At 37.6% G+C, this 19,506-nt stretch overlaps 1 long non-coding RNA gene across 3 annotated transcripts; it reads left to right on the forward strand.

Moving 5' to 3' along the window:
• Window positions 1–6,562: 6,562 nt before the first annotated feature.
• On the forward strand, window positions 6,563–10,804 carry LOC127511499 (uncharacterized). 3 transcript variants are annotated; one of them, XR_007930045.1, is made up of 5 exons: window positions 6,563–7,410; window positions 7,889–8,029; window positions 8,742–10,414; window positions 10,505–10,565; window positions 10,655–10,804. It is a non-coding gene; the product is annotated as an uncharacterized LOC127511499 (long non-coding RNA). The 3 variants fall into 3 exon arrangements; XR_007930043.1 differs by having other exon boundaries at window positions 8,742–10,565; XR_007930044.1 differs by lacking the exon at window positions 10,655–10,804 and having other exon boundaries at window positions 10,505–10,577.
• The last annotated feature ends 8,702 nt before the right edge of the window (window positions 10,805–19,506 follow it).

The following is a 19,506-nucleotide window of genomic DNA, read 5'->3' on the forward strand; positions in this document are numbered from 1 at the left end:
AGGAGCGCTAAAGTAAAACCCTGCCCTCTATTCAATATTCCGGTTCACGGGGACTGTATTACGCATTTTTTAGCTAAACTTGGGAGTCTCCCCCTAAAGGGAGGGTCTCTGATGTAATTCACATGTTTCACCACAGGAGGGCGATCAGTTGCTTTTCGTTTTGTATTACAGATCTATGCACAGAGCGTTCTTTAGAACTTCCGCAATAAAATAAGCATATAAGTCAGCTGGAAAACTTTAGGTGAAATGTCACTTGTTGGTGTGTTAAGCATTAATAGTGTAATACTTAGTTTATAATCAGAATATAGTCACTTAAATAGTCAGGCCTAGCATTAATTTAGTTATTCAAAGGAAAGGGGACATAAAAAAATAAATAAAGACGTACCACAGTGTTCCTCCTCGGCTAAATTCGATTCAACCATCAGTTTTCACACTTTCGTCAAAAATTAAAGATTTATTGTGCACTTTATTTAGATTCATTGAGTAAAATGTGAGTTTTCACAAGTGTGCCAAAATCATTGAGCTTGTGCTGCATTGTCTGACAGCTTTTGTGATAAGGGAAAGTGTAGTGCTCGCTTTCTGTGTAATTCATTCACAAGAAAAGTGATTTTGTGAGTACTTCATACTTCACCTTGTCAAAATGTATTTTTAAACCTAGTGATTTTATAATGTTTAATATTTATTCAAAAGCGAAACTGAGTGAAAAACTATTAAGGAAATGGCTAATATAAGTGGTAATTAATGTCTTTTTTATTTTTAAATAAACATTTAATATAAAATGTTGGATTTCCTAAATTGTGGAGCGTCCTGTTTTACAAATGGCGAGAATCTCAGAAGGATGAACAAATAATGTTTGTGGTCATCACATTAAAAATAACATTTGAAGTTCTGGAACAATGTTGCGTGTGCATGTCTAATTACAGACACGGCGTTTCTTATTCAAACGTCCCCAATAGCTTCGTCTTTATTGCAATCAATAAAACTGGTTTATTGGCAAATTAGGCAAGTGTGATAACTGCATTAAAATATAATATACATTGTTTTGAACGGGTTTTATCAAGAGCTTTGTGTTAAATAATGAATAACTTTAATAATTGTGGGATTTGAACCAGGACTTTCATGTTTGAAAGGGAAACAATGATCCACTGAGCCACAAAGCCTGTGATGCACTGATGCTGTTTTAGATTTAAAGATTATCTTAACGTGTGTTTGAGCTGGGTAAAAGATGGTCATTATTGACTGATAACTCATTGACTGTCCAGAAATAAACACAAAATCTGCTAAAGTTTTTCTTTAGATTTATTATTGAATTATGAGAAAACCAGAGCTACTCTTGTAGAAATGTTTTTATTTCTGTAAGAGTCATGTGTGAAAGCTGTTTGACAGCCTATTGAAATATGGAAACTGATAGAAAAAATATGCTGTAATAAAGTTATTATCATTTAAGTTATTTTTTGTATTAACTGTATCAGCATCTGTGTGATTTTGTTGTGTACTATCTTCTTTTTAAATAAATATATGCAAAAAAGTCAGATCTAAAATGAGTTTCGCCCTCTTGTGGTGATTTGTGTGAATTACACCACTGCAAATGGAGTCTAATGAACATAAAAGTTTCGCCCTCCTGTGGTGATTTGTGTGAATTACACCACTGCAAATGGAGTCTAATGAACATAAAAGTTTCGCCCTCCTGTGGAGATTTGTGTGAATTACACCACTGCAAATGGAGTCTAATGAACATAAAAGTTTCGCCCTCCTGTGGAGATTTTTGTGAATTACATCACTGCAAATCAAGACTAATGAACTTAGGGTTTTGCCCTCCTGTGGTGATTTGTGTGAATTACACCACTGCAAATCGAGTCTAATGAACTTAGAGTTTTGCCCTCCTGTGGTGATTTGTGTGAATTACACCACTGCAAATCGAGTCTAATGAACTTAGAGTTTTGCCCTCCTGTGGTGATTTGTGTGAATTACACCACTGCAAATTGAGTCTAATGAACATAAAAGTTTTGCCCTCCTGTGGAGATTTTTGTGAATTACATCACTGCAAATTGAGTCTAATGAACATAAAAGTTTCGCCCTCCTGTGGAGATTTTTGTGATTTACACCACTGCAAATCGAGTCTAATGAACATAAAAGTTTCGCCCTCCTGTGGTGATTTGTGTGAATTACGCCACTGCAAATTGAGTCTAATGGACTTAAAGAGTTTTGCCCTCCTGTGGTGATTTGTGTGAATTACGCCACTGCAAATCGAGTCTAATGAATTTAAAGAGTTTTGCCCTCCTGTGATTATTTGTGTGAATTACGCCACTACAAATTGAGTCTAATGAACTTAAAGATTTTTGCCCTCCTGTGGTGATTTGTGTGAATTACACCACTGCAAATCGAGTCTAATGAACTTAAAGAGTTTTGCCCTCTTGTGGTGATTTGTGTGAATTACACCATTGAAAATCGAGTCTAATGAACATAAAAGTTTCGCTCTCCTGTGGAGATTTTTGTGAATTACACCACTGCAAATGGAGTCTAATGAACATAAAAGTTTTGCCCTTCTGTGGTGATTTGTGTGAATTACGCCACTGCAAATCGAGTCTTTTGCCCTCCTGTGGTGATTTGTGTGAATTACACCACTGCAAATCGAGTCTAATGAACATAAAAGTTTCGCTCTCCTGTGGAGATTTTTGTGAATTACACCACTGCAAATGGAGTCTAATGAACATAAAAGTTTTGCCCTTCTGTGGTGATTTGTGTGAATTACGCCACTGCAAATCGAGTCTTTTGCCCTCCTGTGGTGATTTGTGTGAATTACACCACTGCAAATCGAGTCTTTTGCCCTCCTGTGGTGATTTGTGTGAATTACACCACTGCAAATCGAGTCTTTTGCCCTCCTGTGGTGATTTGTGTGAATTACACCACTGCAAATCGAGTCTAATGAACATAAAACTTTCGCCCTCCTGTGGAGATTTGTGTGAATTACACCACTGCAAATCGAGTCTAATGAACATAAAAGTTTCGCCCTCCTGTGGTGATTTGTGTGAATTACGCCACTGCAAATCGAGTCTTTTGCCCTCCTGTGGTGATTTGTGTGAATTACACCACTGCAAATCGAGTCTTTTGCCCTCCTGTGGTGATTTGTGTGAATTACACCACTGCAAATCGAGTCTAATGAACATAAAACTTTCGCCCTCCTGTGGAGATTTGTGTGAATTACACCACTGCAAATCGAGTCTAATGAACATAAAAGTTTCGCCCTCCTGTGGTGATTTGTGTGAATTACGCCACTGCAAATTGAGTCTAATGGACTTAAAGAGTTTTGCCCTCCTGTGGTGATTTGTGTGAATTACGCCACTGCAAATCGAGTCTAATGAACTTAAAGGGTTTTGCCCTCCTGTGGTGATTTGTGTGAATTACACCACTGCAAATCGAGTCTAATGAACTTAAAAGAGTCTCGCCCTCCTGTGGTGATTTGTGTGAATTACACCACTGCAAATCGAGTCTAATGAACTTAAGAGTCTTGCCCTCCTGTGGTGATTTGTGTGAATTACACCACTGCAAATCGAGTCTAATGAACATAAAAGTTTCGCCCTCCTGTGGAGATTTTTGTGAATTACACCACTGCAAATGGAGTCTAATGAACATAAAAGTTTTGCCCTCCTGTGGTGATTTGTGTGAATTACGCCACTGCAAATCGAGTCTAATGAACTTAGAGTTTTGCCCTCCTGTGGTGATTTGTGTGAATTACACCACTGCAAATGGAGTCTAATGAACATAAAAGTTTCGCCCTCCTGTGGAGATTTTTGTGAATTACATCACTGCAAATTGAGTCTAATGAACATAAAAGTTTCGCCCTCCTGTGGAGATTTTTGTGAATTACACCACTGCAAATCGAGTCTAATGAACATAAAAGTTTTGCCCTCCTGTGGTGATTTGTGTGAATTACGCCACTGCAAATCGAGTCTAATGAATTTAAAGAGTTTTGCCCTCCTGTGGTTATTTGTGTGAATTACGCCACTGCAAATTGAGTCTAATGAACTTAAAGAGTTTTGCCCTCCTGTGGTGATTTGTGTGAATTACACCACTGCAAATCGAGTCTAATGAACTTAAAGAGTTTTGCCCTCTTGTGGTGATTTGTGTGAATTACACCACTGCAAATCGAGTCTAATGAACTTAAAGGGTTTTGCCCTCCTGTGGTGATTTGTGTGAATTACACCACTGCAAATCGAGTCTAATGAACATAAAAGTTTCGCCCTCCTGTGGAGATTTTTGTGAATTACACCACTGCAAATGGAGTCTAATGAACATAAAAGTTTTGCCCTTCTGTGGTGATTTGTGTGAATTACGCCACTGCAAATCGAGTCTTTTGCCCTCCTGTGGTGATTTGTGTGAATTACACCACTGCAAATCGAGTCTTTTGCCCTCCTGTGGTGATTTGTGTGAATTACACCACTGCAAATCGAGTCTAATGAACATAAAACTTTCGCCCTCCTGTGGAGATTTGTGTGAATTACACCACTGCAAATCGAGTCTAATGAACATAAAAGTTTCGCCCTCCTGTGGTGATTTGTGTGAATTACGCCACTGCAAATGGAGTCTAATGAACTTAGAGTTTCGCCCTCCTGTGGTGATTTGTGTGAATTACATCACTGCAAATCGAGTCTAATGAACTTAAAAGAGTCTCGCCCTCCTGTGGTGATTTGTGTGAATTACATCACTGCAAATCGAGTCTAATGAACTTAAAGAGTTTTGCCCTCTTGTGGTGATTTGTGTGAATTACACCACTGCAAATCGAGTCTAATGAACTTAAAGGGTTTTGCCCTCCTGTGGTGATTTGTGTGAATTACACCACTGCAAATCGAGTCTAATGAACATAAAAGTTTCGCCCTCCTGTGGAGATTTTTGTGAATTACACCACTGCAAATGGAGTCTAATGAACATAAAAGTTTTGCCCTTCTGTGGTGATTTGTGTGAATTACGCCACTGCAAATCGAGTCTTTTGCCCTCCTGTGGTGATTTGTGTGAATTACACCACTGCAAATCGAGTCTTTTGCCCTCCTGTGGTGATTTGTGTGAATTACACCACTGCAAATCGAGTCTAATGAACATAAAAGTTTCGCCCTCCTGTGGTGATTTGTGTGAATTACACCACTGCAAATGGAGTCTAATGAACTTAGAGTTTTGCCCTCCTGTGGTGATTTGTGTGAATTACACCACTGCAAATCGAGTTTAATTGTGTGAATTACACCACTGCAAATCGAGTCTAATGAACTTAAAAGAGTCTCGCCCTCCTGTGGTGATTTGTGTGAATTACACCACTGCAAATCGAGTCTAATGAACATAAAAAATTAACTCCTATGACAGAGACCCAGCTGGGATCAAACCAGCAACCTTTGAACCCCTGAGGCAGTGCTTATACCCATGCACCACAGATCTCTTACCTGAACGTGTGAAGGAACTTGTATTTTACTGTTATCCTGAGAGTTTCCAATAAAGCAGTTAAAGTGAGATTTGAACCCATGTCTTCATCACAGTCTCATCCTCAGAGAGCATATGTTTATCCACTCAGCCATCATGGATTTCACAGCAACAGTTGGTTTTTGGGACACTTTGTCTAATGAGAACAAGTGAAAGTAAGCAATAGTGGGGTTTGAACTCAGGACACCATGATGGAAACACTACACTTTATCTCCTGAGCCACTGAGACTACAGAGATGATGAGTGTTTTGAACGGATTTCATCAAGAGCTTTGTGTTAAATGATGAATAACTTTAACAATTGTGGGATTTGAACCAGGACTTTCATGTTTGAAAGGGAAACAATGATCCACTGAGCCACAAAGCCTGTGATGCACTGATGCTGTTTTAGATTTAAAGATTATCTTAACGTGTGTTTAAGCTGGGTAAAAGATGGTCATTATTGATTGATAACTCATTGACTGTCCAGAAATAAACACACAAAATCTGCTAAAGTTTTTCTTTAGATTTATTATTGAATTATGAGAAAACCAGAGCTACTCTTGTAGAATTTTTTTATTTCTGTAAGAGTCATGTGTGAAAGCTGTTTGACAGCCTATTGAAATATGGAAACTGAGAGAAAAAAAAAATGCTTTAATAAAGTTATCATTTAAATTATTCTTTGTATTAACTGTATCAGTATATCTGTGTGTGATTTTGTTATGTACTATCTTCTTTTTAAATAAATATATGCAAAAAGTCAGATCTAAAATGAGTTTCGCCCTCCTGTGGTGATTTTTGTGAATTACACTGTTGCAAATGGAATATTAAATGGGATTTTTCTTCTGTCCTCTCTTTTCTTCTGTTAAAATACAATTATATACAAAAGACCAGACTTTCACGTTCAAAGGCAAACAATTCTCTTCTGCGCCTGAAATCTACTTAAATACATGAGGAATCTACATTTATACATGAGGCCCCTGATCATTAAGAAATTAGTGGAATATTGTCCCAAATTCGATGATGGGTGAAAATATCAAGAAGCCACAATTTCAGTCATGTGTTTAAGTCATACAATTTTATTAATTCTTGACATGTTACAATCTCAATTGCTCGTCATTTATCAGCCTAGACTGTTTGGTCTTAAACTGGTTTAAGCTTGAATTAGCTGGTTTTCCCAGGTTGTTTTTTTTAGCTTGTCTCCCAGCTTGACCATGCTAAAACAAGTGAGACATTTTGATACAGGTCCTTTGTTCCTATAATAATAACTAATAAAGCTTTAATCTCAAAGCTGTATGAATCTGCAGACAATGGCACAACAACACAAAGTTTTAATTGTTTTAACCGTGAACAGAAAACGATAAAAAACTCATTTTTAAAAAAATCTTTATACTTGAACAAACTATCCAAAGGGGGTCTTTTATCTAATATTGTGTTTGAGTGTCGTCAGATCAACGCATCCGCCATTTTAATGTCTCTTACCCCAGTTCAGTTGAGAGCTGGTTTTAATCAATTAGGCCTACATGTAGATTCGCTTATCTCCGTTTATCTACTGCTTTAGATGCTGACAAAATCCCAGAATTGGTTAAAAATATATAAAATACACATTTGTAAACTAGACGGCTAAGAACTGAGTCAGTAACGCAACTCATTTTCAGTCTGATGGTGGTGAAACACGACTCGTCTGGTAGAAACTGTGCAGTTTGTCATCCGCTCCTCTAGGGGCGCAAGCGGCTTCACGTTCATAACAACTTCGGATCCTTGTCAACAACACCTGATGTCAACTTGACAGTCGCCGCACCACGTTCTGATCGTTTTACAGTCATAAAAGTGCAGATCCTGCAGATGACAGCTCAGTGACAGACTCATAAAGTCACTCAACGGCACATATTCCAGCCCATCAGAAAAATCAACTGACACACATTGTGATAATGAGGGAGCATCGACAGCGTCACGCGACTCACCTGTGAGTAACTTAAAGTGCGTTTCTCTTGTAAAGTCACGGATTATATAACAGTCCGCATTTGTATTTAAGTTGTCAATTAAGTTTGTATTGATGTATGTCTTGTGATGTCAAAGCAGTTTGCTGGAGTCACTGGTTGATGCTGCTCGACATTGTTTACAGAACAAATGAATCAGTTGCTGTTGCTTTACTTTAATGTGAATCTACTGAGGCGATTCCTATAAAGATTATAAAGTAGAATAAGCAATAAGGCGTTTATATGCTAATGTTGTGATACGTATTTGTTAGTAGAGTTAGTTGGAGTTAATTAAAACATTAGTGATGTGACATTTTACACTGAAGCTTCAAAGCTTGTATCAAAAAAATGAATGATCTAATAGTGAAGCACTGTACCGGAGCATATTATATATTGTTGTTTGCTCCCTGTGAATAGATTTATGACTGATTATGATCTTAAGAAGTTTATTTTGCTTAATTTCAGATTGTTTCGTCAGCAGTGGGCGGGACTTACAAGCAGTAATCCAATTGGCTGAAAATGTGATTAATATCTGACACCCTGTTACCAATTTGCAATCCACCTGAAGACCAGCGTGAGCACAAGGAGAAGTCTTCTTTGAAAATTGTAAGTTATTATTTTAAATCTTAAAAAAAAAAAAAAAAGATTTAAGTAACCTTTAGATGCTCTTACTTTTGGATTTCATTTTTGTTAAGTCTGTTTTCATATAAACACTGTACGACACGTTCTGTTTAATAACATTAAAATGCAGTTTTGTTTATATGTACGTGGTTGCAAATGTGTTTTAAGTTATTTTATAAAAAAATACTTGAATTATGTTTCTTAAACTACCAGTGGTTATGCTTTCGAATTGAATCCCATTTTAAGGTATATCCATTTGATATGTATTATACCTTACAGCTCCCTCTATCACCTGAAATGTATAAATTGCAGCAGTGTCCTCATGACTGATTATTTAATTTCACCTGATATTAATTAACTTGAGAAGGAGGGTGTCTAGATCATAGATGTGTACATACAATAACTTGCCCCATAGACATCCATTGGAATGCATATGTTAACTTATTGTTTTGGATTTTTCATATAAAGGTGTGACTTTATTATATTGTGGAACTTGACTGATGTCTTACAGATGCTATTGCATGTAACCTGGAATATTCAATTAGTTTGATTGCTCAAAAAAGAGCAAAGCATGAATTTGTCATACAGTATAAAATTATTCTATTAACATTTAATAATTTCTGTCTGAGACTTCCTACAGGAAGTAGTTATTAGTGAAATGTGAAGTGTTTCTGATTGTCTTGCTTTCTGTTTGTAGAGGATCTCTGGGTCAGAACTGTTGGAGGTCATGAGGAGGTGGCAGGAGAAGCAGCCACAGCAGTCTCTTGAACTGGAGTCATTGGAGCGCACACCGTTTGCTGCCGTAATGTGCCTTTTTACAAGATCTCTTGGACGTGTCTGATAACGGTACCAGCTCATACCCTTTCTCTGGGATAAAGGTTATGACAGGCCATTTCTGTTTGAATGCATGTTTGAAAATGGAGTTAATTACAAACTGGAGTGATCAGTTTGTGTGCACAATAAAAGGCTACATGTGACGTTTGTGTGCTGTTCATGATTTCCAGCTGATCTCAGCTCTCCAAACATCAAGACATGCTGTTACATACAATCGATAGTTCAAATGAGGTGTGGGCTCATCTGTCATTCACTGGCCCACATCTTTAGTAGGTTTTTTTTTTTTTTTTTTTGGCAAGCTGTGTATGATTTGTAAGTTCATGATTGCCAAGCTAGAATCAATTAAGTTTTCCTCAATAGAAATCCAGCTTATTAGCAGAGTTCACATATGAATGCCTGTAATGTGATGCAGCTGTAGTCTGAATTTTTCAACATGGATCATCTCAAGGGAAACACCCTTTAAATGCTGGTTTGAGGGTGTGTTTCCCCCAGAGGAAGGCAGGCAGCATCTGAGATTTCCATTGGATGATATCAGGGGTGTGGCTGGAAACAGGATTGCTTGATTGAATCCTGGTGTGGATTTAAGGGGAGTGGCCAAAAAAAAAAAAAGCCCCACCCAAACTATCGACTTAGCCTGTGTCTGGAAATTTTTATAAGTCGATTTTGAAAATTTTGACTTCTGCTCTATAACCGCTGCTGGATATTGTCTCAGAAGTCCCAGGGGGAGCGGTCTGGATCTTAACTCCCCCCTTTGTGTCTAGCCTTCTCTCATCCTTCCAGTCATGATCTGATCCGCTCATTTTCGCAGCTTGTCACAGCTCACGACCGGACAACCGTCACGCAACCGTGTTTCGGTGACCAGGCTGGGGCTTGAACCCAGGTCCTTCCGTTCAGGGAGGACATGCTCAGACCATTGAGCTACTGGCACGTTCACATTAACTACTCTTTTTTTTGGATTCTTGTCTTTTTTTTTTCATTGAAAAACCAGTGAAACTAAACTAATTTTCTACCTCCAGAGAGGGATTTGAACCAGGACTTCCCACGTTGAAGGCTAACCTTCAGACCGCTGCACCACTGGTCCGTTCTCGGACTCTGCTTTTTTTTTTGGATTCTTGTCTTTTTTTTTCATTGAAAAACCAGTGAAACTAAACTAACTTTCTGCCTCCAGAGAGGGATTTGAACCAGGACTTCCCACGTTGAAGGCTAACCTTCAGACCGCTGCACCACTGGTCCGTTCTCGGACTCTGCTTTTTTTTTTTGGATTCTTGTCTTTTTTTTTCATTGAAAAACCAGTGAAACTAAACTAACTTTCTGCCTCCAGAGAGGGATTTGAACCAGGATTTCCCACGTCGGAGGCTAACGTTCAGACCGCTGCACCACTGGTCCATTCTTGGGCTCTGCTTTTTTTTTTTGGATTCTTGTCTTTTTTTTTCATCGAAAAAACCAGTGAAACTAAACTAATTTTGTATCTCCAGAGAGGGATTTGAACCAGGATTTCCCACGTCAAAGGCTAACATTCAGACCGCTGCACCACTGGTCTGTTCTCGCCCCAGCTCTTTTTTTTTGGGATTTTAGTCCTTTTTTAATTGAAAAACCAGTGAAACTAAACTAATTTTCTATCTCCAGAGAGGGATTCGAATCAGGATTTCCCACATGAAGAGCTGACATTCAGACCGCCGCACCACTGGTCCGTTCACTCCCCCAGCTCTTTTTTTTGGATTTTAGTCCTTTTTTAATTGAAAAACCAGTGAAACTAAACTAATTTTCTATCTCCAGAGAGGGATTTGAACCAGGACTATCCCACAGCAAGGGCTGACGTTCAGACCGCTGCACCACTGGTCCATTCACTCCCCCAGCTCTTTTTTTTGGATTTTAGTCCTTTTTTAATTGAAAAACCAGTGAAACTAAACTAATTTTCTATCGCCAGAAAGGGATTTGAACCAGAATTTCCCACATCAAGGACTGACGTTCAGACCGCTGCACCACTGGTCTGTTCCCACTGCCTGTTCTTTTGTTGGGACACTTTGTCTAATGAGAACAATGGAAAGTAAGCAAAAGTGGGATTTGAACTCAGGACACCATGATGAGAACACAACACTTTATCTCCTGAAGCAGAGACTATAGAGATGATGAGTGTTTTGAACGGATTTTATCAAGAGCTTTGTGTTAAATGATGAATAACTTTAACAATTGTGGGATTTGAACCAGAACTTTCATGTTTGAAAGAGAGACAAATAATGATCCACTGAGCCACAGAACCTCTGATGCAATAACACTGTTTTTAAGGTCTTTTAGATTTAAAGTTTATGATATGTTTAAGCTGGGTAAAAGATGGTCATCATTGATTAATAACTCACTGACTGACTGCCCGCCCAGAAATAAACACACAAAATCTGCCAAAGCATTTCTGTAGATTTATTAATTAATTATGAGAAAACCAGAGCTACTCTTGTAGAAATGTTTTTATTTCTGTAAGTCATGTCTGAAAAGCTGTTTGACATAGCTTATTTATATATGCAAAATGATAAATACATGCTATAATAAAGTTATTATCATTGAAATAATTACTTGTATTCACTGTATCAGTGTAGGTGTGATTTTGTTGTAATATCTTTTTATATTTTAAATAATATCTTTATATTTTAAATAAATATATATGCGAAAAAGTCAAATCTAAAACAAGTTTCGCCCTCCTGTGTTGATTTTTGTGAATTACACCACTGCAAATCAAGTCTAATTAACTTAAAAGAGTATCGCCCTCCTGTGGTGATTTTTGTGAATTACACCGCTGCAAATCGAGTTTTAGTAAATCATGCGCATGATTTATATATATAGAGAACGAAATAGTAAATTGTGCGCATGTTTTAGTAAATCGAGGGAACGAAATAGTAAATCGTGCGCACGTTTTAGTAAATCGAGGGAACGAAACAGTAAATCGCACGCACGTTTTAGTAAATCGAGGGAACAAATTAGTAAATCGTGCGCACGATTTAGCCTACTATTTTTTTCCTACATGTCATGTCTGGGGCTCCGTAGTTTCGCCCTCCTGTGGTAATTTTCATGAATTACACCACTGCAAATTGAGTCAAATGAACATAAAATAGTTTCGCCCTCCTGTGGTGATTTTTGTGAATTACACCACAGTAAATTGAGCCTAATGAACATAAAAGAGTTTTGCCCTCCTTTGGTGATTTTTGTGAATTGCACCGCAGTAAATTGAGCCTAATGAACATAAAAGAGTTTTGCCCTCCTTTGGTGATTTTTGTGAATTACGGTTTCGCCCTCCTGTGGTGATTTTTATGAATTACACCGCTGCAAATCGAGCCTAATGAACATAAAAAAGTTTTGCCCTCCTGTGATTTTGATGAATTACAGTTTCGCCCTCCAGTGGTAATTTATGTGAATTATACCGCTGCAAATTGAGTCTAATGAATTTAAAGAGTTTCACCCTCCTGTGGTGATTTTTGTGAATTACACCTCAGAAAATCGAGTCTAATGAATTTAAAAGAGTATCGCCCTTCTGTGGTGTTTTTTTGTGAATTACACCGCTGCAATTTGAGTCTAATGAATTTAAAGAGTTTCGCCTTCCTGTGGTGATTTTTATGAATTACACCACTGCAAATCAAGCCTAATGAACATAAAAAAGTTTCGCCCTCCTGTGATTTTCGTGAATTACAGTTTCGCCCTCCTGTGGTGATTTTTATGAATTACACCACAGCAAATCGTGCCTAATAGAGTACCTCAGGGATAACGTGTTTTTGTAGGCAAAACCCGGAAGCGAGTTAGCATTTTAGGACTTCCGGTTCCATCGCCCCAAAGTCAATGGGTTTTTTGAATGGGTTTTTGCTAAATCGCCTGAAATAAAGTCTGTGGTTAACAAAGCCTCTAAATATTTACACGTTTTGATCTATGACATAAAACACACCAGTTATAACCCGCTTGTGATTTTTTAAACCTTTATTGTGTCTTAAAAACGGTGGTTGTTAACAAATTGCTAAAAGGGACTACTTCCTTTGAGGGGACTTTAAACGTCATCGTGACAAACAGGACATTTGGACAGCATTTCTCATGAAAAAGTGGATAAGTCTTCATACACAGTGCAGATCATAATCAGCGAACATGTTTTTAAATAAAGTTGTTTTCTAAAAAAAATTTGAGGAAGCTTGGTGGTGGTGACGTTGATCCGGGACCATGGTGTGCTGTAGCCTACTGTTAGCTTTTTATATCTGACAACTTTATTTAGGCTTTGAAATGTATACATGTTAACTTGTAAAGATTATCTTGATAGACAAAACGTGTAAGTGTCATAACCCTTTGTTAAACACAGAGCTTATTTTTTGCGATTTTCCAAAAGTCTATGGGAAAAATGCATTGCCTTTTGATCGAGGGAACCCGTGCGCCGCTAACTTCCGGGTCGGCCTACAAAAAACACATCATCCCTGAAGTAACATAAAAGAGTTTCGCCCTCCTGTGGTGATTTTCGTGAATTACACCGCTGCAAATCGAGTCAAATGAACATAATTTTGAGTTTCGCCCTCCCGTGGTGATTTTTGTGAATTACAGCACGGCAAATCGAGTCTAATGAATTTAAATGGGATTTTTGTTCGGTCCTCTCTGTTCTTCTGTTAAAATACATTTATACACAATAGACCAGACTTTCACGTTCAAAGGCAAACAATTATCTTCTGCAGCAGAACTTTGGCTCAGGCTTTGTAAAAGATGGCCAATGCATCTGTGGGATTTAAACATGTTTTTTGTTGCTGCTTCATGATTCAAAGTCTCAAATGTGATCACTATAGTAAGTAGAATGGTAAAAAGTAAAGTGCAGTTTTCCATCCGCTCCACTAGGCGGCAGAAGCGGGTTTCACCGTCCAGTGTTGCCAAGTCCGCGGTTTTCCCGCGGGTCGTTTTTCATGTCCGCGGTTTGAAGCGACCCCACAAAACATGATATTTAGCCTCTGGAATGCGAATTTTACTAGGGGAACCCCGCCAAAAACATGGTTTTTTTCCACCGGAACACGATTTTTATCGGGGCAGCCCCTCTGAAACGCGATTGGACTAGTTTTGAGTAGCAATTGGGAGGGTTTTGTTGTGAAAACCTGGCAACCCTGCTTCAGTCTGACACTTCGGCTGCTTGACAACATGACGCTTGATGACAGTCACAACAACACGTGCAGATCCTGCAGATGAGATGACAGCTCTTAATGTCACTTTAACAGCAAATATTCCAGCTTAACTGCAAATAAAATCGACACAAAGACGGATAAAATCGAATCGAGTGTCACGCGACTCACCTGCAAGTAACTATTTCGCTTTAAGTCAATTTCTCTTGTCAAATGAATTGCTCGCACTGTATAGCAAATCAGTCGCTAGTTGTAGCCTTACCTTTTTAGTCTTTGAATGAATCTGATCTTCACACTATAAAGATATTATTCCATAAGAAGGATATTGCAGTGGTTTCTGGATTCATGTTAGAGTCAGCAGGAGTTGTGTGAAGCTCTGATGTTCTTCTGCTGCTTCATGCTTTTCTACTTCCTGTTATGACTGGTATGTGAGAGGAAAACACCACCTTTAAAATTGTGTTTTAATTAAAAATGTCATAATTTTACAAGCATGAAGAAATAAAGTAAATTTGATCTATGAGCAGTGCAATTGGTTCTCATTGCATAGCATTTCTGTAATCTTCTGATGTTTTGTAGGTCTGTCATTCTTTGAATGGGAAGTTAAATTTTAGTTCTATTCAGTGTTTTCATCATTTTGTGGCCTGTAAGAATTTAATTAATAGCATCACCAGAGAAGATTGATACAGCATTACTGATGCATTAACATATTTTATATTAGACTTTATTTTTAAATAGTCTAAAATGAGGTTTATCTTATTATTATATTATTCTATGATATTATTCCCTTTGTTATTGATGAAAAAGAAAGCTTGAGGACCGAATGAATGTGCTTCATAGGGTGGTCAATACCTAATTTAAAGTTCAGCAAAAAATAATAATTCAGTCATTGTATTCTTACCCTGATGTTGTTTCAAACCGGTTTGACTTTCCTTCTTCTGCAGAACATAAAAGAAAATACTTTGAGAAATGTGTCATTGACTGTGTTTACATGTGCACCAATAATGTCATTATTTTCAAAAATAAGAGTAAGGACTTAATTTACTTGCGTCAAATGCAAAACACATTTCTATGATGTATTGGATTCTTTCAGTGATGTCTCAATTTCATTGTTTTTGACCAAACAATACACTGCATTATATTTGTGCCACGCAACGTTATGCTCAGTTTTTATAGCACCTCAAAAAGCCTTTAACTTTAATGCTGTTTACAAATCTGTGCATGACAACATCATCCGTGTCCATCACATGCACACTTTGGTCAGAGTGGAGTAGATATGATTGAAGTGTTTACATGCAAAATTGGGTTTTTCTTTAAAAAAAAAAAAAAGAAAAAAAAATTGTGATTTTAAAAGCTGTTTTTCCTCTTCTTTGTTCCTCCTCCTCCTCTCAGTCCAGCCCACCTCTCTACTCTGTTTTACCGCCCCAGGTATTCATCTTTGCCACCACACCCCTTGTTTGGTACCGCCCCAGGCACTTTGCTGTCACCACAGCTTTTTTTCTGTCAGGCAATTCCCACATACTGAGGTGGGATTTGAACCCATGCATTTATTGCTGCCTTGTCCACAACCAATGTGTGATTAGCCACTAATGCCATTGTGGCTTTCACACTGCAAGATGATGTTTGGGGCAGTTTGTTGGATTTAATGACAACAATTTAACCCAAGCAATAGTGGGACTCCAACCCAGGACTCCAAGATTAATGCACCATAGTTAATCTCCTGAGCCACTGAGTCTGAGGTGGCAATGCGTGTTTTTGATGGACTTTTATGGAGACCTTTATGTTACATAATAGAAAAAGATTTGTTGTTGTTGGCTTTGAACCCATATCTTTATTGTAGTATTAGCTGTTATTAATGTGTGCTTAACCACTGCACCATTGTGGCTTTCACATTTCCTGAAGGTGTTTGGAGCATCTTGTTGGATGCATACAATTTAACGTATGTAAAAGGGGGATTTGAACTTGTAACTCCAAAATTAAAATGCAACACTTTATCTACTGAGCAACTGAGCCTGACAATTGTGTTGGACCGTCATATAATGTCTATAATGAAAACTATTATGTAACAACAGGATTTGAACCAAGAACTCTTAGTATGATTGGCAAGCAATTAACCACTGAGCCACAGACTTTATGATGTTTGAGGTGGTTTAAAATGGTTCATTTTCAGTTTAGCTACAGTATTTATTAAAACAATGTAATGTAAGTAATAGTGGGATTTGAACTCAGGACTCTATAACTGAAACACAACGCCTTATTGCTTGAGCCATTGGATTTTACAGTGCAATGTTTTGGATGGGTTTTTCTTGACAGCTTTGTGTTATATGATGGGAAAATGTTTGCAATTGTGGGACTTGATCCAAGAACTCCACATATGAAAGGCAAATGATTAGCCATTGAGCCACAGACTTTGTGAAGTTTGAGTTTGTGCACTTAGGTTGATTTTCTGTTTATCTACAGCATAAAAAAAAAAAATTATATAAGCAATAGTGGGATTTGAAACCAGGACTTTAGGACTACAATGCAATGCTTTACTGCTTGAACCACTGAATCTGACAAGATAGTGGGTGTTTTGGATGGATTTTTCTTGAGAGCTTTGTGTTATAAGATGGGAAAAAGTTTGCAATTGTTGGAATTGATCCAAGTACCTCACATATGAAAGGCAAGTGATTAGCCACTAAGCCACAGACTTTGTGACATATGAGTTGGTTCAGTTTGGTTGATTTTCAGTTTGTCTGCAGCATTGATAAAAAATATAATGTAAGTAATAGTGGGATTCAAACTCAGGACTCTATGATTAAAGGTTAACACTTTATCGCTTGAGCCACTGAATCTGACAAGGAGCTTGTGTTAAACAATGGCACATTTTTTAGTAAATCTGGGATTCAAACTAAGAACTACATATGAAAGGCAACTGATTAGCCACTGAGCCACAGACTTTGTGACATATGAGTTGGTTTAATTCAGTTGATTTTCAGTTTAGCTACAGCATTAATCAAAAAAACAATTTAGCATAAGAAACAGCAGGAATCGAACTCAGGGCTTGATTATTAAAACGCAATGCTTTACCACTTGAGCCACATTATAAAAGGTGTGTTCGGCTTGAAGTGGCGCTGTGCAGATCTGCTCTCCAATCGCTCTCGCTGTACTTTGATGTCCCACACCATTCGGTCTGCACAGCGCTGCTTCAAGCCGAACACACCTTTTGTCACATGCAGCTTTTTTTGTGTCAGTGGTGTGTGTCGCCCTCATGTGGAGAATCTAGGTTCAAATCTTGTGAACTTCAAAATTATTAAAGATGAAAAAAAGGCTATTTGCAGGTTCCTCTTCACTATTTTCTGACTCATGTCATGAGCTGATGGTGAGTTTTGATTTTCTCCATGAGTAATTCATGTGATGGCAGAAAGGACAGTGTGAGAATTTGCACAACTGCACATTCAAAAGATTTACACAAAATGAATCAGTCACAGCTAGTTCAATGGAAAAATATTTTCCACAAGAGTAACAAGACAGCTGAAAAACTAGTGTCTCATTTATTTACAACACTATCTGCTCTGAGACTTTTGCTGTTTGATGAGTCTCATCTCATTTATTTATTCAGGATGAATGGACATTATGTTAGAATATTCTATAATATAACTGACTGAAAAAAAAAAAGAGCATTACATTTTATAAGTGAACTGAAAGGTAACAGAAATCGCAACACAACAAATAATGACTAGGGGCTGTCAGTCTCTAAAATAAATAGAAAGAGGTAGTTCAACTTTATAAGTGAGTCTTGAGAAATGACATTTCGACCTGGAAAATGCATTGAGTACATAGTTTGGTTAGAACATTTCAGAACATCGGTTGTGCTGAAAGAACAATGTACCAGATGTAAATTTTCCCATTTACAATTTGCCTAAAAGATGGCTTTTGGTTACAACCAAATGACATCAAATTTATCTCAATCTTTAGATTGATGGAAAGCTGGCTTTTATTATAGACTGTGTGCGGCTGTTAAAACAAACAAGCAGGACATGATTATAAAGAATATACACAACATGAGGCTGACATCCTTTGCCATTTTAATGTCTTAATAAATAACTGGGTGATATTAAATTGTTTTTCAATATTGCTGACTGTATTTATTGGGTGCATTTGACAGTGTGGCACAGTCAGCAACATTAATAACAATAATGTGAACATTTTAAAACAATTATTTTTGAATGTTCTGGATGTTATATGTAATATATATTAAAAAATTATGGGATTATATTTTATTTCTTTTTATTTGTTTAATAAAATATCTAAACAGATAAACAATTGGAAACCTGCATTCTGTGATCGGCTTTAAGTTTTTTTATTATTATTATTATTATTCCACCAATAACCTGTGGAATGATCACCACTGGGTGTTACATTATTATTGTAGAAAAAATAAAATATTGTAAATTTGAATTGAAACAACTGCAATTTAATAAATAATCCAGCATGTCAGTTACATGTTTTTGGAGCTTTCTTTTTCTGGTAGACGTTCTGGAACACTTTTCCATCTGGCTGAGTTTTCCAAGTCAGTGAGAGAGGTCCACTTATTTGTAACTTCTTCCTCGTCTATGAGATTCAAATGAATGAAAATACAGAGAACAATAGTAACATGAACAGCCAGTAGATAACAGCAAAATTTAGTGAAAGATGCAGCTCATTGTTCCTTCACTGTTCTCACCTCCTCCGAGAGTTTACTCATGGTTTCAGGATCATTTAGGTTGATTTTGGGGTCAGTTTTCACCTCAATCCTCAATAGCACTTTAACACCTGAGTGTGAGCCCTCGACAGGGCCTCCATCTGCGGAAGTGAATTCTAAAGGGCAGTATGAAAGATGCAAAGTTAGGTTAGAAAAAGGTATATATATATATATATATTTGATTTGATTGGCACTCACCACTGCAGATGACTCCAGCATCTTCCTCGTGCCAGAGGCTGCTCTGACTCACGTGCTCAAAGTCACATTGCATCAGTGTAGGCTCATTCCCAACACAGTGAACAAAGTTCATTAATACTGGACCAGTTCCTGGTCCAAAATAAGCAGCACTCTTTGCCGCTACAGCATCCCCACAGCCCAGTTCTCTACACACCACTGCAGCGTCTGACAGATCCCAGCCATCATCACACACTGTTCCCCACTGACCATCAAGGAGAACCTCCACTCGTCCAGAACAAATGTTATCACCATCTACCAGCCTGACGGGGGCTAATGGTCACACCGATAAAAAGAACAAAACACATTACATTTTTTTCTGATATACAAACGACAACTTATGGCCTTTTCACTATACCTAATGATATAATAACGATTTAGAAAATCATTCTAAATTTAAAAGCATAGCAGAGTCCACACCACAACTACAAAGATATGGTTGAAATCTATTTCAGAACGATTTTTCCAACAGATGAACAATAAAAACAGTCAATCAGAATCCATCTGGCTTTAAAGAGCTTGAGCATTTACGACGAAATCATGTTCAGCTT

Source organism: Ctenopharyngodon idella, chromosome 4, assembly GCF_019924925.1.
Source record: "Ctenopharyngodon idella isolate HZGC_01 chromosome 4, HZGC01, whole genome shotgun sequence".
NCBI classification, from domain to species: Eukaryota; Metazoa; Chordata; class Actinopteri; order Cypriniformes; family Xenocyprididae; genus Ctenopharyngodon; species Ctenopharyngodon idella.